The sequence below is a fragment of the Cetorhinus maximus genome, chromosome 19 (assembly GCF_964194155.1).
Source record: "Cetorhinus maximus chromosome 19, sCetMax3.hap1.1, whole genome shotgun sequence".
In the NCBI taxonomy this organism is placed as follows: domain Eukaryota; kingdom Metazoa; phylum Chordata; class Chondrichthyes; order Lamniformes; family Cetorhinidae; genus Cetorhinus; species Cetorhinus maximus.
This window is the reverse complement of record NC_135897.1, coordinates 31,112,891-31,133,586: the sequence shown is the minus strand read 5'-3', so window position 1 is coordinate 31,133,586 and position 20,696 is coordinate 31,112,891. Positions and strand designations below refer to the sequence as shown.

Sequence of the window (20,696 nt, the reverse complement as noted above, 5' to 3'; positions counted from 1 at the left end):
TTGTCTCTCACTCACATTAACGCTCTCACTCTCTCTCACATTTTTCCTCTTACACATTCTCTCCCACTCTCACATCCTCCCTCTCCCTATCGCTCACTCTCACATTCTCTCTCTCTCTCACTCACTCTGACATTCTCTCTCTTTCCCGATCACTCACTCTCACATTCTCTCTCTCTCTCACTCACTTTCTCACATTCTTTCTTTCTCTCACTGACTCACTATCACATTCTGTAACTCTCTCGTTCACTCTCTCTTACTCACACTTTCACATTCTCTCCCTCTCTCACTCACTCTCACATCCTTTCCCTCAACGCAATCTCACATTCCCTCCCTCTTTGTCACTCTCACATTCTCTTTCTCACTCTCTCACTCACATTCTCCCTCTCCCTAATGCTCGCTGTCACATGCTCTCTCTCACTCTGACATTCTCTCTTTCCCGATTACTCACTCTCACATTCTCTCTTACTCTTTCTCACATTCCTTCTCACTTTCACTGACTCACTATCATGTTCTCTAACTCTCTCATTCACTCTCTCTTACTCACACTTTCTCACATTCTCTCTCTTTCTCTCACTCATTCTCACATTCTCTCCCTCTCTGTCACTCACTCTCTCTCTCTCTCTCTCTCTCACATTCTCCTTCTCCCTATCACTCACTCTCACAATCTCTGTCTTCTCTCACTCACTCTTTCTCACAATATTTATTTCTGTCACTGACTCACTATCACATTCTCTGACTCTCTCATTCACTCTCACTTTCTGACATTCTCTCTTTCTCACTCACTCTCACATTCTCTCCCTGTCACTCACTCTCACATTCTCTCTCTCACTAACTTTCGCTGTCTCTAACTCTCATTCTTTCTCTCTCAAACTCTCATTCTTTCTCTCTCATTCACTCTCACATGCTCTCTCCCCCTCTCTTACTCACACTTTCTCTCACATTCTCTCACTCAATCTCACATTCTCTCCTTCTCTCACTCACTCTCACATCCTTTCCCTCAACTGTATCTCACAATCTCTCCCTGTCCCTCTCACATTCTCTCTCAGTCACTCTTACATTCTCTCTCTCTCACATTCTGTAAGTCTCACATTCTCTCGCACTCTCATTTCCTCTTTCTCACTCTTGCATTCTCTCTCTCTCACACTCACTGTCTCATTCTCCCATCTCATTCACTCACACATTCTCTCTCTTGCTCACTCTCACGTTCTCTCTCTCTCCCACATTCTCTCTCTCTCACATTCTCTCATGTTCTCTCTCGCATTCACTCTCACTCTCACATTCTCTTTCTCACTCAGTCACACACTATCTCATGCTTTCTCTCTCTTTCACTGTTACACACTGTCTCACTCTCTCAGTCATTATCTCTCTATCTTTTTCTCCATTACACACTCACTTTGTCTCACTCACATTTTTTCTCTTTCTCTCTCACACATTCTCTCTCTCCCTCTCACTCATTCTCACATTCTCTCTTTCCCTCTCACTCACTCTCACATTCTCTCTCCCTCTCACACACTCACTCTCACATTCTCTCTCCCCCCTGACATTCTCTCTCCCTCTCACTCACGCACTCTCACATTCTCTCTCCCTCTCACATTCCCTCTCTCCTTCTCAGTCACTCACCACTCACACATTCTCTCTCCCTCACTCACACATTCTCTCTCCCTCATTCACACATTCTCTCTCTCCCTCACATTCTCTCTCCCTCTCACATTCTCTCTCTCCCTCACGCATTCTCTCTCTCCCTCACGCATTCTCTCTCCCTCTCACGCATTCACTCTCATTCTCTCTCACTCTCACTTTCTCTCTCTCCTTCTCACTCATTCTCACATTCTCTCTTTCCCTCTCACATTCTGTCTCTCCCTCTCACTCACGCATTCTCTCTCTCCCTCTCACTCATTCACTCTCTCATTCTCTCTCACTCATTCACTCTCTCATTCTCTCTCACTTTCTCTCTCTCCTTCTCACTCACTCTCATATTCTCTCTCCCCCCTGACATTCTCTCTTCCTCTCACTCACGCACTCTCACATTCTCTCTCCCTCTCACATTCCCTCTCTCCTCAGTCACTCACCACTCACACATTCTCTCTCCCTCACTCACACATTCTCTCTCCCTCATTCACACATTCTCTCTCTCCCTCTCTCACATTCTCTCTCCCTCTCACTCATTCATTCTCTCATTCTCACTTTCTCTCTCTCCTTCTCACTCACTCTCACATTCTCTCTCTCCCTCACACTCCCTCTAACATTCTCCCTCTCCCTCACTCACTCATTCCCTCTCACTCACTCATTCCCTCTCTCCCTTTCACTCATTCTCACTCCCCCTCTCTCACGTTCTCTCTCTCCCTCACTCACTCTCATATTCTTTCTCACTCACTCACATTCTCCCTCTCACATTCTCTCTCCCCTTCACTCACTCACATTCTCTCTCTCATACATTCTCTCCCTCGCTCACATTCAATCTCTCTCTCCCGCCCTTTCTCTCCCTCACACTCTCACCTTCTGTCGCTCACACATTCTCTCCCTCACATTCTCTCTCTCCCTCACACCCCCACGTTATCTCTCTCTCCCTCTCACTCATTCACCCTCACATTCTCCCTCTCTCACATTGTGTCTCTTTTTCTCACTCACATTGTCTTTCACTCAGTAACACACTATCTCGCTCTTTATCTCAGTCATTCTCTCTCTATCTTTCTCTCAGTTAGACATTCTCTTTCTCTCACGCACTCATTTTTCTCTTTCTTGCACACTCCCACATTCTCTCTCTCATTCATTCATTCACAAACTCCGGCTGTGGGGGAGGCGGACATCATGACGTCATTACGTCGTACGTGTTGGCTGACGCACGGGTCCGCCCCGCCTGCCCGCCCCGTGTCAGGAGAAGGAAGCGGTGGAAAAGCAGCAGCCGGAGCGGGGAGGGCCGGACCGAGCCGAACCGAGGGGGAGAGAAAGCCGGGTGAAACACCGCACCGCCGAGCAGGCCGCACGGCGAACGGGAGGGAGAGAGGCCGAGGCGAGGAGCCAGAGAACGTAAGTCACCGGCTGTGGGCGGCACCGCGAGCCGGGAGGAGGCCCCCCCCCCCCCCCCCATCTCCCTCCCTCCCGCCCCGACCCGCACTCACTGGGGCCCCAGGCTCAGCCTTGCGGCCTAGTCACCGGCCGCTTGGTAGGGGAGCTTGGAGCCAGCCTGGGGGAGGGACAGGGGAGTGTATGTATGTATGTGTGTGTGTGTGTGGAGGGGACCCTTCTCTCCCTCCCCGGGCAAGTTTGTGAGGGGCTGAAGCCGCCGCCGCCGTTGATTTCATTGTTGATGTGCCGCTCTCTCCGGGTTGAAAGGCGGGAGAGAGGGTCTGGGCCGGGGGCCCCGGCCGGGCTGGGAGTAGGGCTGGTTGCTGCTCTGTCTGACTTTGCACCTGTCTCATTTCGGTTGCTTCATTGTCGCGCAAACTGCAGCGCGATCTGACATTCCTACACTGAGTAACACAGGGGGCCCCCCCTTTACAACACAACCCAATAATAACCAGGCAGCTCAGTGCCACAAGACAGTCCAACTGAAGATTTAACGTCACCTCGACATGACTGCAGCAAGTGTTATTTCTCTTCCCGTAAAACAATTAATTTAAAATCACATTGCCTGCACTCTGCAGGTGCTTCCAAACTGCTCGATGTGTTCAGATAGACTGCAGTGCTTCTTTTTCCTCTCGGGTTACGAGTGACCTCAAGAGTTGCTCTGTTTTATGCTGTTTCACTTGCAGACGGAAAATTTAATGTTGTCAAATTCAGAAGCGCCTGTTCAAAAAGTTGCGAAGTTTTGGTTAACAAGGAACTCACATTTCATACTCAGATTTTCGTGGTTCTCAATTTTGGTTACACTTCATCTTTGCTTTTTTAGTACTATAGGATCTACGAAATAATAGATTTGCTTCGAGGAATATTTGCAAAACCCTATATTTATATCATCTGAATTATTTCATTCCTGTACTCTTGCTGCATTTTCTGTTCCAAACATCTACATCAACTGGGCTTTTTTTTCATTTCAATGCTTTGATGTAAATGCCGGGCTGCATTGATTTTTATTAAAAGATTCAGTGAAGGGATGGCTTGTAACTGTGCTAAGTACTATTTGCTGAAATAGGACCAGCTCCTTCTGATTCTGCTAGATTTATGAAGATTAATATGCTGTCAGTGCTTTTAGCTGGAAGTTATCTTTGTAAATTGAATTAAGTATAAAGGATTCATTTAGAATTTTTGGGGGAAACTGTATCCTGTCAATTACTGCACTCTGGCTTGCATTTTTTTGAATATGCAAGTGATTGAGTACTGGCAGAGATTAAGATGTCTGCAATCTGCAGCAAGTTTTAAAGTTTGGTTTGAGCTGGTGTCTTTAGAAAATTGTATTTCCAGCCATTTAGTCATGTATCTACTGACTTGGAGATTGTGCAAATTCAAACTGCACAAAGTTTTACCAAACTATTAATGTCATGTGCCAGTCGATATTATTTTGCATGTAGTGTGTGGGGGTAAATAGTGTTTTAAATTGTGATGTTATATTGTAGATTTAAGATTTTCGAGAATGGTAAATGTTTGATTAGTGCTATACCTTTCTTTGAATTTGTGTTGACAATTGATTATCACAGAGTCAAACACAGTACCATTGTCTAGTTTTGTAACTCTACTGCCTGTGTGTGCGTAAGGGCTTACATTGTCCTTAGGGTTGTTGCAGGACATGAGGGCTGATGTTTCCAGTAGTACATTATCTTCCTCCCCTTTCCAGTACTGTGCAACAGGATATACATGGAGATAAAAACAAAAAAACTATTGCGGATGCTGGAAATCCAAAACAAAAACAGAATTACCTGGAAAAACTCAGCAGGTCTGGCAGCATTGGTGGAGAAGAAAAGAGTCGACGTTTCGGGTCCACACGACCCTTCAACAGAACTGAAGTATAGTTAGGAGAACAGCACCTCATCTTCCGACTAGGCACTTTACAGCCTTCCGGGCTGAATATTGAATTCAACAACTTTAGATCTTAAACTCCCCCTCCCCCCATCCCCACCCCGTTTCCACCCCCTCCCTTTTGTTCAATAATTTATATAGATTTTTCTTTTCCCACCTATTTCCATTATTTTTAAATCTACAACTAATACCTTGTCAATCTTTCCACCCCACCCCCACTAGAGCTGTACCTTGAGTGTCCTGCCATCCATTCTTAATTAGCACATTCTCTTAGATAATATCACCACCTTCAACACCTCTTTGATCCTTTTGTCTGTGACATCTTTTGATTCTCTGCTCCTATCACTGCTTGCTTGTCCCTACAACCACCCCACCCTCAACTTCTCTCCCCCCGCCCCCCACCTTAAACCAGCTTATATTTCACCCCTCTCCTAACTATACTTCAGTTCTGTTGAAGGGTCGTGTGGACCCGAAACGTCGACTCTTTTCTTCTCCACCGATGCTGCCAGACCTGCTGAGTTTTTCCAGGTAATTCTGTTTTTGTTTAGGATATACATGGAACCTGTTTAAGGCTCGTGCTGTTTTGTGTTTCGAGACTCTTGCAGATCAGCCCTTCTCCATTTTTGGGAAATTTCCGAGTGCCCCTCTAATGGCTCAGTTGAGGGAAAATTTTGGGTGTAGACCTGTTTGCCACTTTGTGGTATGGTGTGAAAATGTTGTGTAGCTTATCAATGGACATACAAGTCAGCTTGATTAGCTATAGTTTCAAGCTGTTGAATTCAATTTCATTGTAGCAATAAGAAATGTTGATGGAATTGCTGACATGGATTAATTTAACACTAAGGCTGGATCTGTTGCTTAGTTATGGTATCTATTGGTATTTTTATCACACTTGTTCCTGAGAGGTTTGTTCTCTGGTTACTATAACCTAGAAATAAAACTATCCTCATGGCCTTGGGTTGTGACCATTTCCTGCATTTTTAAATATAAATTACGATGCTATCATTCACAAATCTCTGCAAATGGCATGATGACAGCAACGATTGCATGTTAGGAAATTATGCACACTTGTGATCTTAAATAATTATGTTAACCCATTTCTTCAGCTTTTGGGTTGTAATGGATAATTTTCTGTATCTGAATTCTCTACCCATTTGTGTTTTTCTGAAATGTTACCTTCCTGTCTGCTGATGGTTTAGCCTTATACTTAAATGGTGTAAGAGCTGTGCATTTGCTTTTCACTTAATGCTTCATTTATTTTCCAACATGTTTGATCCTTCAAATCCAACCTGAGAGTGTCAGAGGCAATATCTATCCATCTGAGCTGCTTTATAATTTTAGAATCCAAAAGGAATTTCTAGGGCCCCTGATGGCTCGATGGGTAAATGTGTAGATTGCTGGGGCACTGAGTACAATAATGTGCTAGCTTTGATTTCTGATCTGTGCCTGGTTAGTTAATCTAATTCAGGACCTTAGTGCAGATGCTGCATTTCCTCTTAATATCTGTAATTCTGCAATGTTTAGAAATCAGTCATTGCTCTTATTCCTGACTCCTGGAAATTCCAAATGAGCAAGTGCAGGGTAGGCCATTGCAGTAGTGTCCTATGTAGTTGGGTAGCCTGTCAAGACACTCAGCGCTTGTGTATGAAGAATAACCAAATGTGAAATACCAGAAAACTGGTGCTTCCTGTGGCATTGTACATGAACTCAAGTCTGTCTCCAGGAAAGAAGAAAATTGGAAGGAAAAATATCGTCAAGACTTTTGTACGTACGTTTGCATTTTATTAACACCCAGTTTGATACTGGAAGGGATTCTGAAATTTTGTTGCCCTGACAGGAAAAGAGCATATTGTAATTACAGAATATGGGTAAATTTGCCACTAACATTAAAAAACTGTTGTCCTTGTGGACTTTTAAAAATTAGTTAATGCAAAAGCAAAGCATAAAATTGGCGATGGCTTTAAGCTTAACCATGCAGAGTGTAGGCACCTTAACAATCTGCTGCATTATTTGAAAGAAAACCTGGGTTTTCTTTTAAAGTTCATTATTTCCTGACTCTGTACTGTTCTAAAGTATTCATTATTTTTTACATGCTATGGAAGCTAAATCATCAGAAATGCAAATCAAAGTCTGGTGATGGAGAGAGATAATTAGTGTTAATTGCAAGCTGGCTTGTTGCTCGTTTTTCAGTTTATGCTGTTAAGTAGCTCATGGCCGAGTGGAATTTTTCAACTGTTGAGGGTGGGGGACAAGAACTGCATTCTTCAGTTTCCAGAAGTTATGCAGCTGATTAATGGGAACAAATCCCACATTATAATAGTTAAATATGGAATGTAATTTACTCATCTACAGGTACTTTGTAATTGCAGTTTAAATTTTAACAGCAGGATAAATGAGTTGAAAGTTTTTATTTAATGCTAGGAACCTCAATCTCATAGAATAAATTACAAACCTATAAAGATGACATAGAAACTGAGCTTTCTGGTCCATTTAGCAAAGTTCTAGTGACCATACCCTCTGGCAACTTAAATCCTCTAATGGAAAAATATACAAAACAGCTATCATAAACAAGAACTGTGTCAATATTTTGAATCCAAGTTCGGAAAAGCTTGGGTGTATTTCAGTTGCTTACAGTGAATTCCAAGCCTGTCAGAATTTAGATTACGTTAACTTTGTTAAGAATTAACCTCGCAAAATCACAGAGGAAGCATTATGTGGTCAGAATTGTCAAACTGATAAATATGGAAGTGCTTTTTTTAACTTCCCACCTTTATAGCTTCTCTTCTTTCTCCCTGAACCCCAAGTAATATTCACGTCTCTCAGATGCAGTTCCATAAGCAAACCTTGCAGCATCGTATTCAAATGTGAACATAGTTTATAGTCATCTATGATTACTTGACTGAAATACCACATTTAGGAGAGACACGATGTACTTTGCAAACTGGCTTTCTCCTGTCCTCACTGAGCATCTACAGAACCTACTTTATGCACAGCGGAAGAAGGCTTAGCTAACTCGCTGTCAATTGGGAATCAGACCTGTGAAGGTTGAGTGCAACTTGGCGCTACTCAGCAGATAAACCCACCGAGTTATCACAAAGCACCATTTGAAGTCTAATGAAGAGATCCATGAAAGGTTCCTTTTATTGTCTATTTTGAAGGCCATTGAGCTCACAACTTTATTTTTGTATAAGGTCAATGTAGTTCCTTCGAATGTGTACAATAGCATACTGGTTCCATTATTGGACCAATAATCTAAAGGGCTGGGCTAATGATATATGTTCAAATCCACCATGGCAGCTGGAGCATGTAAATTCAATTTAATAAAATAAAATCTGGAATAAAAATAAGCTTACACCGTTTCAGTAAGGTGACCATGAAACTACCAGAGTGTCATAAAACTCATCAGGCTCATTATTGTCCATGCCTGATCTGGCCTGGACCAGACCCACATTGTGGGTCTTTACCTGTGCTCGGAAATGGCCTCGCAAGCCACTCAGTTGCATTCAAGAAAGTGGTGATCAAAGCCAATTAGGGATGGGCAAAAAATGCTGGCCTTGCTGACAATGCGCATACACTGTGACTGCTTTTAAAAAGTCACCTGGAGTTGCTGCAATTTTTATGATATGACTGAAAATGCATTGTAAAAAGGTGAATATGTACATACTAAAATGGTAACTAAAATGAGCACTTACAATACCCAAAGATAAAAGCAAAAAACTGCGGATGCTGGATATCCAAAACAAAAATAAAAATAAAAAATACCTGGAAAAACTCAGCAGTTCTGGCAGCATCTGTGGAGAGGAACACAGTTAACGTTTTGAGTCCGTATGACTCTTCAACAGAACTAAGTAAAATTTTTACTTACGATACCCAATGTTGGTTAAACAATTATTTCACCCTGATATCATAAAATTTGATTTGATTGACTGGCATTGTAACTTGCAAATTTATTTGGGGCACTTTGAGATTTGAACACAGTTGAATGCTGTAAGTGACCAGGAAAGAGAAATTACATTTGTATAGCTCTTTATTATCCTCTAAGACATCTCAAAATACTTCACAGCCAATTGTGTCTGAAGTACAATCACTTATTTTGGTAAATGTGGCACCTGGTTGCACATAACAAGATCCTATTAAGAGCAAATATTGTAGATAATTTTTGATGAATTACTGTTGGTAGGACCATGGGCGAACACTCCTTTTCATAATAGTGAGCACGATGATTGAGCATCTGGATCCACCTACTTAGAAAGATCTGAAGTTATATCCAGTTGTTTCTTGGAGAAATTCCGGGTTTCTACCGCTCTCTGTAGAAGTCCATTCCAATTATTGATTTTGCTCTCTGTAAAGAACTTCCTGATATCTGTTCTAAAATAACCTTCTGTTAATTTGAGCCTCTATTCCCACTGGAGTTAGGGAATTCTAGGATTTGACTGGATGCCTGATGGCGTGCAAAATAAGTACCTAATTCAGGTGGTGTGTGACTTAGAATGTAGAAGTGAAGGTGTTCCCGTGAAATTGCTGCTCTCATAAATTCAGTGGCAGTGAAGTGGACGATGTTAAGATTCCTCTTGTCTTAGTCCTTTGATAGGCTGACCTGTGTTGCTTTGTCATTGGAGGATTTGCGAATAGAGCTAAACACTAATATTGAGTTCAACAATTTTAGATCATGAACTCTCTCCTCCATCCCCACCCCCTTTCCGATTTTCCCCCTCCTTTTTGTTTTTTCCAATAATTTATATAGATTTTTCTTTTCCCACCTACTTCCATTATTTTTAAGTGTATTTCCATCCATTGTTTCATCTCTACCTTTTAGCCTATTTCGATCCCTTTCCCCCACTAGGGCTATCTGTACCTTGCTCGTCCTGCTTTCTACCCTTAGCACATTCCTTTAGATAATATCACCACCTTCAACACCTCTTTGTCCTTTTGTCTGTAACATCTTTTGGTTATCTCCACCTATCACTGGCCCTCTATCCAGCTCTACCCCCCCCCCCCCAACCAAACCAGCTTATATTTCACCTCTCTTCTATTTTTACTTAGTTCTGTTGAAGGGTCATTCGGACTCAAAACGTTAACTGTGCTCCTCTCCGCAGATGCTGCCAAACCTGCTGAGTTTTTCCAGGTATTTTTGTTTTTGTTTTGGATTTCCAGCATCCGCAGTTTTTTGCTTTTATACTAATAGAGGGGACATCATTGAGGAAGCAGCTGAAAATGAAATAAAAACAGAAAATGCTGGAAAAACTCAGGTCTGGCAGCATCTATGGAGAGAGAAACAGAGTTAATGTTTCGAGTCCGCATGACTTCTTCAGAGCTGAAAATAGTTGGTTTCTGACAGTGATGACATGGAGTTATGATGTTTGGCATGGACAAACACAGATGTCATCTTGCATGTCAAAAATGACTCTAATCTTTAGAGGATTTTTCCATTGACCCTCATGATCTCAGTTTTGCTAAGGCTCCTTGATGCTGCTTGGATATCGAATGCAGTTATTCTCCTCCCCTTGCATTTAACCTTTGTGTTCATGTCCATATCAAGGCTTTGGTGAGGATTGGAGCTTAGTGGCTGTGAAGAACCTAAACTGAATGTCACTGAGCAGTGTTATGGACAGGAGGGGGTTTAATTTACAACAGCCCTGATTTCTCCTTTCGCTACCCACCTGTAAACAGGTGTTTTCGATTTTGATTTTCATTATAAGTGGTGGCGTATTTTCCCCGACCCTTCAGTTTTTGGAGTGATCCTCTATTAATAACCCCACAGCAAACCCGAGATAGGGTAAAATCAAAGGGTTAGTTTATCTTACACACTCAAAAACAGGGGAAGGGGGTTTGCAATGTACCCTCTGGAATATTTATACAATAAAAGAAGGGTAAGGGAAAGAGAGGTACAGGGCAAAGACCACAGACAAAATAAGAATTATTGTTTCATGTGAGTCCTGAATCAAAAGTTCCTTCAGAGAGGTTAGCTGGCTGAAACTGATGCGGGTGATCCATTTTTCCAGTAGCGTTGACTTCCACAATGGATGAAGTATATAGAGATGAAGGATGTGTATTCCTGGCCTGGATTCTCAAGATGGTTAATGTTTCATCCATTAATAAGTTTCAGCGGTTTCAGAGTCCCTTTGTCCTCGCAGATGTATTGTCTCCGTTGGCCAGGGCTCTGCCTTCGAAATGTGAAGGGTCTTTATGCGTTCCCTTGGAATTTGATTTCTGCATATATTTTCCTTCATGCCTCCTTGGCATGACAGGTTATTGATAAGTTGGCATTGTTTGATGGCACAGGTGACAGTTTCTTTCATTACTTTGATAGGTGTCTGATAGGGTGGCAATTTTCTTGATTGTGTTTTGCTTTTTTGAATAGGATATTGGCAGACAATGTCATAATTGCACTGGTATAGCCAGGGGAGGGGAACAGCTAACTCAGGTGTTCAGCCTTACATCTGACGCTCAGTCAGGACATGTAGCCTTTCCTGCGTTAACTGTACTTAGCTGTGTTTAACATCACGTGGAGTGAACTGAATTGGCTGAACATTAATATCAATGGTGGGGATAGCGAGAGGAGGCAGTGTAGAATTGCCCACATCAATTTTGTCTGAAACTGTTTGCAACAGTTTGTCTTATATCTTGCATTTGTGCTGACCTCTGCTATTGTCGAAGATGGTGATTCTCAAGGGTCCTTTTCATTGCTTGATTGCCCCCTGCTATTTTTCACTGAATGCGTGCAGCTATGGAGTTTTGTGCTAATCTTTTGGTTGTAGGCCTGCTGCTTTGTAAACTTACTGGTGGTCGTCCTGTTTGGTAGGTTAATGCGTCATTGTAAAGCATGTCTGGCGCTGCTCCTAGAAAGCTGTTCTACGTTTTCCATTGAATAAGGTTTGACATCATAGCTTGATAGGGATGATGGCTATTTCAATCCCAGAATGTGGTGGTATACGGTTTTGTTGTTACTTATGAGTCTTAGCAACTTGTGGATGCCTAGTTTTGGATTGCTTGACCTGTACCAGTTAGCATGGTGGTTGTACCATATTGCATGATGGAGGATATCTTCAATATGAAGACTTTATTTTCATGTGGAGTGTGCAGTGGTCACTTGTACCACTGCTGTTGTGAACACATGACTGTACTAGGTTGTTGAAGATAAAATTAAATAGGTAATAGCCTCCTGTTGGTACTGTGGCAACCTGGCATTGGCTGTGCTTGGCAGCTATGCGCTTCAGGACTCAGCTGGCTTAGTCGGTGGTGGCACCAATCATTCTTGGACTTTGAAGCCCCAATGAGTACATTCTGTACCCTTGTTTACCTCGGTGGTTGACCCAAATAATTGAGAGAGGTATTTGGTTGATCCGAAACGTAGAACTTTGAAGCCTGAATGTTGAGGACTTGCAGAGCAATACCCACTTCACAGGTGGGCCTGCCAGTGGGAAAGGCCACAACTGTTGAAGCTTGGGATGTTGATTGATATTTATGCCTCTTGAGTGGCACTGTGTTTTCCAAACTTGGGGCAGCAGCCCTAAATGCTGATGAGAAGCTGCAAGCTGGTTGGACTGAGATTAGCTGAGTTTGTTCTGATATGACGCTTGGCTAATTGGCAATAAGCCTGTCCAATGGTGGTTGTTTTGTAACTAAATGGTTTCACTACACGAGAGGAATGGAATCATGTGGATAAGGTATGGAATCATGTGGATAAGGTATGGGTGACTAATTCCCTTTCCTGAAGCAAATTAGTGAAGCACTTTTTATACAATAATCTGAAAGCTTTTCATTGTTTCATGGCTGACAACTACTAGATTTATTGAATTCGTCACTGTTTACAATGACAGTCTTGAAAGGTACTGACCAGAAAACAACTATAATTGTTATTTGTCAGTGCTACGCAACAATTCTTTCTGTATAATTGCCTTGTAAGCACATAACACAATCTAACTGGTGGAAAAGAGAATGTAATAAGCTAAAGGATATGTGTGGGAACAATGTGTATTTACTTGTTCTACAATATTGGCAGAAAAACGTGGTTTGACATTGCCCCAGCATTTCAGATTTAGCCCTAAAGTTCCAGTATTTCAAATTTAGTTCTGTGCCCCCTTCTCCCTGCTGATTTAAATATTGCATTTTTTGTCATTTTGGTTAGTACAGTAAATATGAACAAGTGTTTATAATTGCACAAAAGTTAGCACAGCACTTACTTTCTACAATACTAACCTGTTACAGTAAGACCCAATTTAAAAATAACCAGAACAGGATTGAAATACAACTGATGCCAGAACAATGAAGCAAACCAATTAGTGAATAATCAGATTTGCTTAAAACATAGGTCCCTTCCTGGGAACCAGTGGATTTTTCCCAGCTTCTTGCCTGATTTATTTATTTATTTCATTGGCTGTAGGTGTCGCTATCAAGGTGTCCTCGAATTGTCCTCGAGAAGGTGGTGGTAAGCTGTTGTCGTTTTGAATCACTGCAGTCTGTGTGATGCAGATACTCTCACAATGCTATTAGGTAGGATTTTCTAGGATTTTGACCCATCAGCAATGAAAGAATGGCACTATATTTCCAAATCAAGATATGTGCCCTTGCCTTTCTAGGTGATGGAGGTTGCAGGATGGCAAGTTTTGTTGAGAAACCTTGATGAGTTGTGGCAGTGCATCTTATAGCTGGTACCCACCCTTCCTTCAGTCACACTCTGCTGGTGGTGAAAGAAAGACAGGCATGCACTTATATAGTGCCTTTTGTGACCTTGGGATATCCCAAAATGCTTCAGAGCCAATGAAGTACTTTTGAAGTGTAGTTATATTGCGATGTAGAAAACACAGCAACCAATTTGTGCACAGCAATGTTATAAAGGCAAAATAATCAGTTTTTCTTAGGATAATGAAGAGAATTAATGTTTCAGATGGTGATGCGATGCTGATCGAACAGATTGCTTTGTCCAGGATGGTGTCAAGCTTCTTGACTTGTTGGAGTTATACTTCTCCAGGCAAATCGATAGCATCCATCACACTGACTTGTGCCTTGTAGATGGTGAAAAGACTTTGGGGTTGAGATGGTTACTTAGCACTGAATACCCAACTTCTGATCTGTTCTTTTAGCCATAGTATTGATGTGGCTGACCCAGTTAAGTTGCTGGTTAATGGTCACCCCCCCACCCCCCACCTCCCTGCAGGAATTTTGTGGTTATTTCGACAATGCTAATACCTTTGAATGTCAAAGAGACATGGTTAGATTCTCTCTTGTTGGCATGGTCATTGCCTGGCACTTGTATGGACTGAATATCATTTGCCACTCATCAGACCAAGCCTGGATATTTTGCTGCGTGGGTGTTTGACTGCTTCATTGACTGAGGAATTACAAATGGGACTGAACACTGTACAATCATTAGTAAACATTCCTACTTTTGACCTTGTAATGGAGGGAAGATCGTTGATTGAAGTAGCTATAAATAGTTTGGCCTAGGGCACTACCCTGAGGATCTCCTGAAGTGATCTCCTTGAGCTGAGTTGATTGGCCTCCAATAACTGTCACTGTTTCTTTTGTGCAAGGTGTGATCCCAGGCAGCAGAGTTTCCCTCAAAACCTTGTCTGTACTAGTGCCACACTCTGCCCTTGAAATGAAGGCAGCATTTGACTATCATTCTCACACCTGGAATTCAGCTTTTTTGACCAAGACTGTAATGAGCAATAGAGCCAAGTAGTGCTGGTAGAACCCAAACTGAGCATCACCAAGCAGGTTATTGGCTAGTAAGTGCTGCTTGATGGCACTGTCGACAACACCTGCTATAGCTTTTCTGATTGACAGTATGCCAATGCATTGGTAGTTGGCTAGATTAGATTTGTCCTGCTTTTTGTGGACAGGGCATACCTGGGCAATTTTTCACATTGTTGGGTAGATGTTAGTGTTGTAGCTGTACTGGAATAGTTTGGCTAGAGGTGTGGCTATTTCTGGAGTGCAGATCTTCAGCTGGGATGTTGTTGGGGCTCACAGCCTGTATTCAGTGCATTCAACTGTTTTTATATTGCATGAAGTAAATCGAATTGGCTGAAGACTCACTTCTGGGACACCAGAGGCAGCCATGATGGATCATCTACTCAGCACTTTTGTATGTAAACTCTGGCAGTGGTCATATGATCTGTGAAGATCTTTTTCCCGAGTGACTTTTTTTTTGCTATTCCTCATTGGCTGTTAACTACACAATCTGAATGTTGCCAAATTGCTATCAACCACTGTACTGAAAAAAACTCTGCGCTTGCTTCATCAGTTGCTTGTAACAGGCAGCGTGGTACTGCCACTCTTAAGGTATTTGAATACAAATTCATAAATGCATCAATATAGAAGCTGAAGAAAAGCTGTCACAATAAATTCTCAAACTTGTGTGTAGGTTTGTAAGCAAATTTTTTCCTATAAGAGATATTTGTCACTCCATAGGTCGCATTTTCTATTTACACGGAGAAAATAAATTAGGGGAAGGATGTTTTGAGAGGAAGTATTTTCAACCAGTAGTTCCTTTTCTGCTTTGTGCCCTTCATGGTCTTGTATTGAAAATGTACTCCTAATCATCAAGAGCAATCTTATATAGTACACAGTTAGTGAAGTTGTGAAGGTGGAGCTGTTCTATTAAAAGTCCACAGTTAAACCAATAGGAAGTCATTTCCTTCTGAATGGGTCGGATAGCTGAGAGGCTATGCATTTTTGTTTCTCTCGCTGTCTGATCTGATGGGATTACAGTTCTGATCCACCTCTTTGAATCTTTACCTAGGTGTCATGAAGAGATATTAATGTCTATAATGTTATTGGAAATTATTTTTTAAATTGGACTTATAATAGTGTGTGTGCGTGTGTGTGTCGGGGGTGGGGGGGGGTGCGTGGGCTTGCATGTGTGTGTCGGGGGGTGGATGTGTCAGTGGCCTAATTGGATTAAAGCTAGCTAGCCTGGGTGCTTTGATGTATAGTAGTTTGAGATGTTAATTAGATAAAAGTAAAGAGTAGAAGGTAAAGTGTAAATTTGCATTTTGTTGAATAAACCATTCATAAGAACGAGTAAAACCTTGCACCTAGCTGGGAGACATCAACCAATGTGTTTATATTACTAATAAAATTGGTGGAATGAAAAGATTACTGTTAGGAGAGGTAAAATTAAAAACCTAGTAATACAATGGAAAATTTACATTCAAAGGGGAAGCTAGGTATAAATAGAAAGGAGTTTATGTGTGTAACAGAGGCATTCCAGATCTAACCAGCTTGTAAGCCTACAACTGTGTTTGCAAAGGAACCAACTTGCAAGGAACCATATTTTGGAGTCATAAGGTCAAATGTGCTTTGCCTGGTGTCTGTTTAAAGTCTATGGGTTATTGTTACCTTAGTGAAGATTTACCTGGGAGTGATTAATTTGGAGATTTGTTTAAAAGTTGTTATGGTAGTAATTTGTAGACCTGTGTATATGTTTAATTTGTTAAATAAATGTTTAATTTAGTTTTATATAAATAAACCTCGAGGCATGGCGGTTTTATTCCTGAAGTCAGAGCTGCATCTACCAATTGAAAATGTAGGTTATGACAGTTGTTCAAGTTTCCTGCTGGGAAAATTCGGCCTTTACCAACTGCTGTGTCATAACGCTAGGTGCTATTCATTTGTGAACTTAAGCAATGAGAATTCACTGTGTGGGTATAACACCCAAGTCAATCCTTTTCCTTGCGCAATGTGCACATGGTTGCTTCTCACTACAATGCTAGATATTTTTATTCTTTGTTTCAGATGCAGCTCAGAGATGGGTAGATGTATTCTTATGAATTGGCAGTGAGGATGTTCTGAAGACACAGAACAAGTACCTTCTATTTGTTGCTATGTATAACCTAACAGAAGATTTCATTGTGACGGTGATGATCTAGGACCAGATAATTTGCTCTCTTGACCACATAGTGCAATATGTGGGGGCACTAAAGAGCAGAGATTGGAACAAAATACGAAGAGATAGTGTATACCATTTAATTTTTAACTGATTTATGAGGGTTACTATTGAAGTTATAGATAAATGTGTTGTCGACATCAGGAGGTTCAGTTCCAGGTGTTTTAGAAAAAAACGTTGGACTGTTTATTGACTCAAAGCCGGAAAGTAGACATAGCAACAGAACTTTAAGGGATTAACGTGACAAACAGGAAACTGAGGAAAAACTCTGAACAGTTTGGAATACTTTTCTGGTTCTGTTTTGCCACAGAAGTAAATGTTTTTCCAAAAGTTACAAAGTCTGCATTATTTCTGCGAGGGCACATTCTCTAGGCTGACGCAGAAGATTAAAGTTACATGTTTCATACTAAAACTATTTCAGTAGCATCCATAGTGGATCCCAAAGATTGATGTAGGTCCATGGCAAAGTTTGCTCCAAGCTTCGAGTCTACGAATATAGTTGTTAGTAATTGTAGCCTAAGTTTGGACTGATTGAACATCCAAGTTTCTGGTTCTGTTGTTTGGTTTCTGTTGAACCAAACTTATTTTAAAGTGATTATACAGCTCCCCATATGGAACAATATTGTCAAACTACTGCTGAAGATTTTGGACTGATTATGGAACATAAGTGATTATGTTCAATGTAAAGGTGAATGGGACACTTATTGTTGATGCAAAATCCGGGCAGTAAATTTCCCCCGAACATATCCGCATCACTGAAAAAATAACATTTAAAGGTGATCTGGTGTTTGTGCATTATTTTTCCCCTCTATTTTTAAAGTTAATTCCTTCCCTGTTGGTTGTTTAGTTGAAAAGGATAATTTTTCAGGGCTCTGCAGAAAGAGTAGAGGAGTAGGACTAATTGGATAGCTCCTTCAAACAGCCAGCATGGACACAGGGACGAATGACCTCCTTCTGTGCCGTAAGATTCTATTCTATGTTACTCCTTTAAATGAGTTTTTGCTCTACATAAACCAAAGCTTGAATTTTATATGCACCTTCTCTGGAAATTAGTTGTTGTCCGAGGTTGAATACACAACCCTCATAACCCTAGTTTTGCTTATGAGAATGAAATGAATACTCTCATATCGTCCTAGTGTTAAATGAAGAATAATCACTGTCATATGATGTGGCTTGGAATATAATCTATGAATTAGATTTTACAAAAGTGAGAAGAGAAACAGCAAAGAAAACTCATCAGTTTCTGCTAGATCATCATTAACTTGCAACTTCTGTGTTCACAAAATAACAACCAATTGTGCTAAGACTAATCCCATCCAACAGCGTTTTACATATCCATCAATAATCCAAAAACTTTTTAATTATCCAAATGCTGCCTGGGCATGGAACAATTGAACAACCTCTTCTGCTTGAGATACTCCAGGGCATGCTGTCAAGTGAGAACCAGTTTCTTAAGCTGAGGTCTCATAGGGATTCAAGATTGCCACTTGTTAATCAAAAGGTGAAGTGCCAGCTGACTGGCTTTCTTGTGGAACAAAAGCACCTGCCATCTAGCTTTCTGTTGTCTCTGATTTTTCATGCTGCTTACTTGACATCCGGTGCTGGAAGAGCAGAAATTTCCAACTAAATATTGAAAAGGTCGAAGTCATTGCTTTTGGTCCTTGCCACAAACTCCATTCCCTGGCCACCAACTCCATCTCTCTCCCTACTGTTTGAGACTGAAACAGACTGTTTGTAAACTTGGTGTTGTATTTCTAACCAGGTATCCACTCCATCACTATGTCTGCCTATTCAAACCTCTTAATGTCACCCATCTCTGCACCTACCTCAGCTCATCTACTCAAACCCTGTCAGTTACTCTGTTACCTCTAAATTTGATTATTCCGATGGTCTCCTGGCTGACTTCCCAACTTCCCACCCTATCTAAACTTGAGTTCATCGGAAACTCTGCTGGCCGTATCCAATCTCGTAACAAGTCCTGTTCATTCATTAACCCAATGTGCATTGACCAGTGGCTCCAGGTTCAGCAACAGTTCAATTTTAAAATTCTTATGCATGCTTTCAAATCCCTGTGTGGCTTTGCCTCTCCCTATCTCAGTGGCTTCATCCAGCTCTACAACCATCTGAAAACTTGGCACTCCTCCAGTTTTGGTTTCTTGAACATCCTTGATTTTAATCGCTGCATCATTGGTGGTATTGCCTTCTGCTACCAAGATCCTAAACTCAAATTCCTTCCTTTAACCTTTTCACCTCTATACCTCGCTTTCCTCCACTAAAATCTCCTTAAAAGCTACCTGTTTGATCAAACTTTTGGTCATATGCCCTAAAAGGCCCTTATGTGGCTCAGTGTCATATTTTGTTTGATAACACTTCTGTGAAGTATCATGGGACATTTTAGCACTTTAGAGTTACAGCTGACACAGTTGGAAGGCATGAATTCAGGCAGGTACACTACCTGTAGAGGTACTTGCATTGCACCACCCACCTTTCCACTGTGGACTTGATCTGCAGCTCAATGGAAATCCCCTTTTGCTGTTTGTTGTAAGTGACCTATGTGAAATGAATTAGGCCAGTCTCTGCCTGTTGCTTGCTGGCCACGTTCACTGCTGCTCCTAATTTCGCACTAAATTTGGAATCTGAGAGACTGGAGGATGACCATATAGGAGATTCCATGTTTATCTAGCTTAGTGTATTCTGATTGGAGTCAAAGATATTGTTGGGGCAGTATAGAGGGAACTTTATTGTAATGGGATTGGAGTACAGGAATAAACAAGTCTTGCTAGAGTTGTACAAGGTTTTGATGGGAGCACATCTGGAGCACTGTGTGCAGTTTTGGTCTCCATGTTTAAGAAAAGATATACTTGCATTGGAGGCAGTACAGTGAAAGTTGGCCAAATTGGCCCCTGGGATGAGGGGGTTGTCCTATAATGAGAGGCTGAGAAAATTGGGTCTATTTTTTCTGGAGTTTAGAAGAATGTGAGGAAATTTCATTAAAATGTATGAGATCCTGAAGGGGCTTGACAGAGTAGATGCTGAGAGAGTGTTTCCACTAGTCGGGGAATCTAAAATCCGGGAGTACAGTCTCGGAATAAGGGGCCAATCATTTAGGTCTGAGATGAGGGGTAATTACTTCGCTCAGTGTTGTGAATCTTTGGAATTCGCTTTCCCAGAGGGTTGTGGATGTTCCGCCATTGAATACATTTAAGGCTAGAATAGACAGACAGATTTTTGGTGTCTCAGAGAATCCAGGGGTATGAGAATCGGGCAGAGAAGTGAAGTTGAAGCCCAAGGTCAGCCATGGTAGTATTGAATGGTGGAGCAGGTTTGACGGGCCTGATATTTCTTGTGTTCACTCTACACCCAACTCTGCTATTCTTAACCTGCTAACACTTGATGGGGGCATTGAGGTTCATTTCCCAAAACTGCTTTTTACTTTCCACTTCCTCACTGCAGAATTTTAACATAAAGGTTACTGTAACTGAGGTCCAGTTGTGAAACTTAGGGTTGTGTGCTTATTTACTGTTCAGTGCTGGGTTGTAGTGAATCCAATTTCCATAACTCTGAAGGTTCTTCAGGCAATGATAGTCATAGAGGTCTACAGCACAGAACAAGGCCCTTCGGCCCATCGAGTCAGCGCCAGTCAAACAAGTACCTAACTATTCTAATCCCATTTTCCAGTGCTAGGCCCGTAGCCTTGTATGCCATGGTATCGCAAGTGCACACCCAAATACTTCTTAAATGTTATGAGGATTTCTGCCTCTGTCACCCTTTCTGGCAGTGAGTTCCAGATTCTCACCACCCTCTGGGTGAAAAAATTCTTCCTCACATCCCCTCTAAACCTCGTGCCCCT

At 41.6% G+C, this 20,696-nt stretch overlaps 1 protein-coding gene across 1 annotated transcript in view; it reads left to right on the top strand.

The window, feature by feature from the left end:
* Window positions 1-2,873: 2,873 nt before the first annotated feature.
* The window catches only part of cab39 (calcium binding protein 39), an 81,069-nt gene continuing 63,246 nt past the window's right edge, over window positions 2,874-20,696 (top strand). Inside the window, exon 1 of the mRNA XM_078563643.1 lies at window positions 2,874-3,027. The gene's annotated coding sequence lies outside the window, so the exon portion shown is untranslated. The remainder of the gene's footprint in view (window positions 3,028-20,696) is intronic.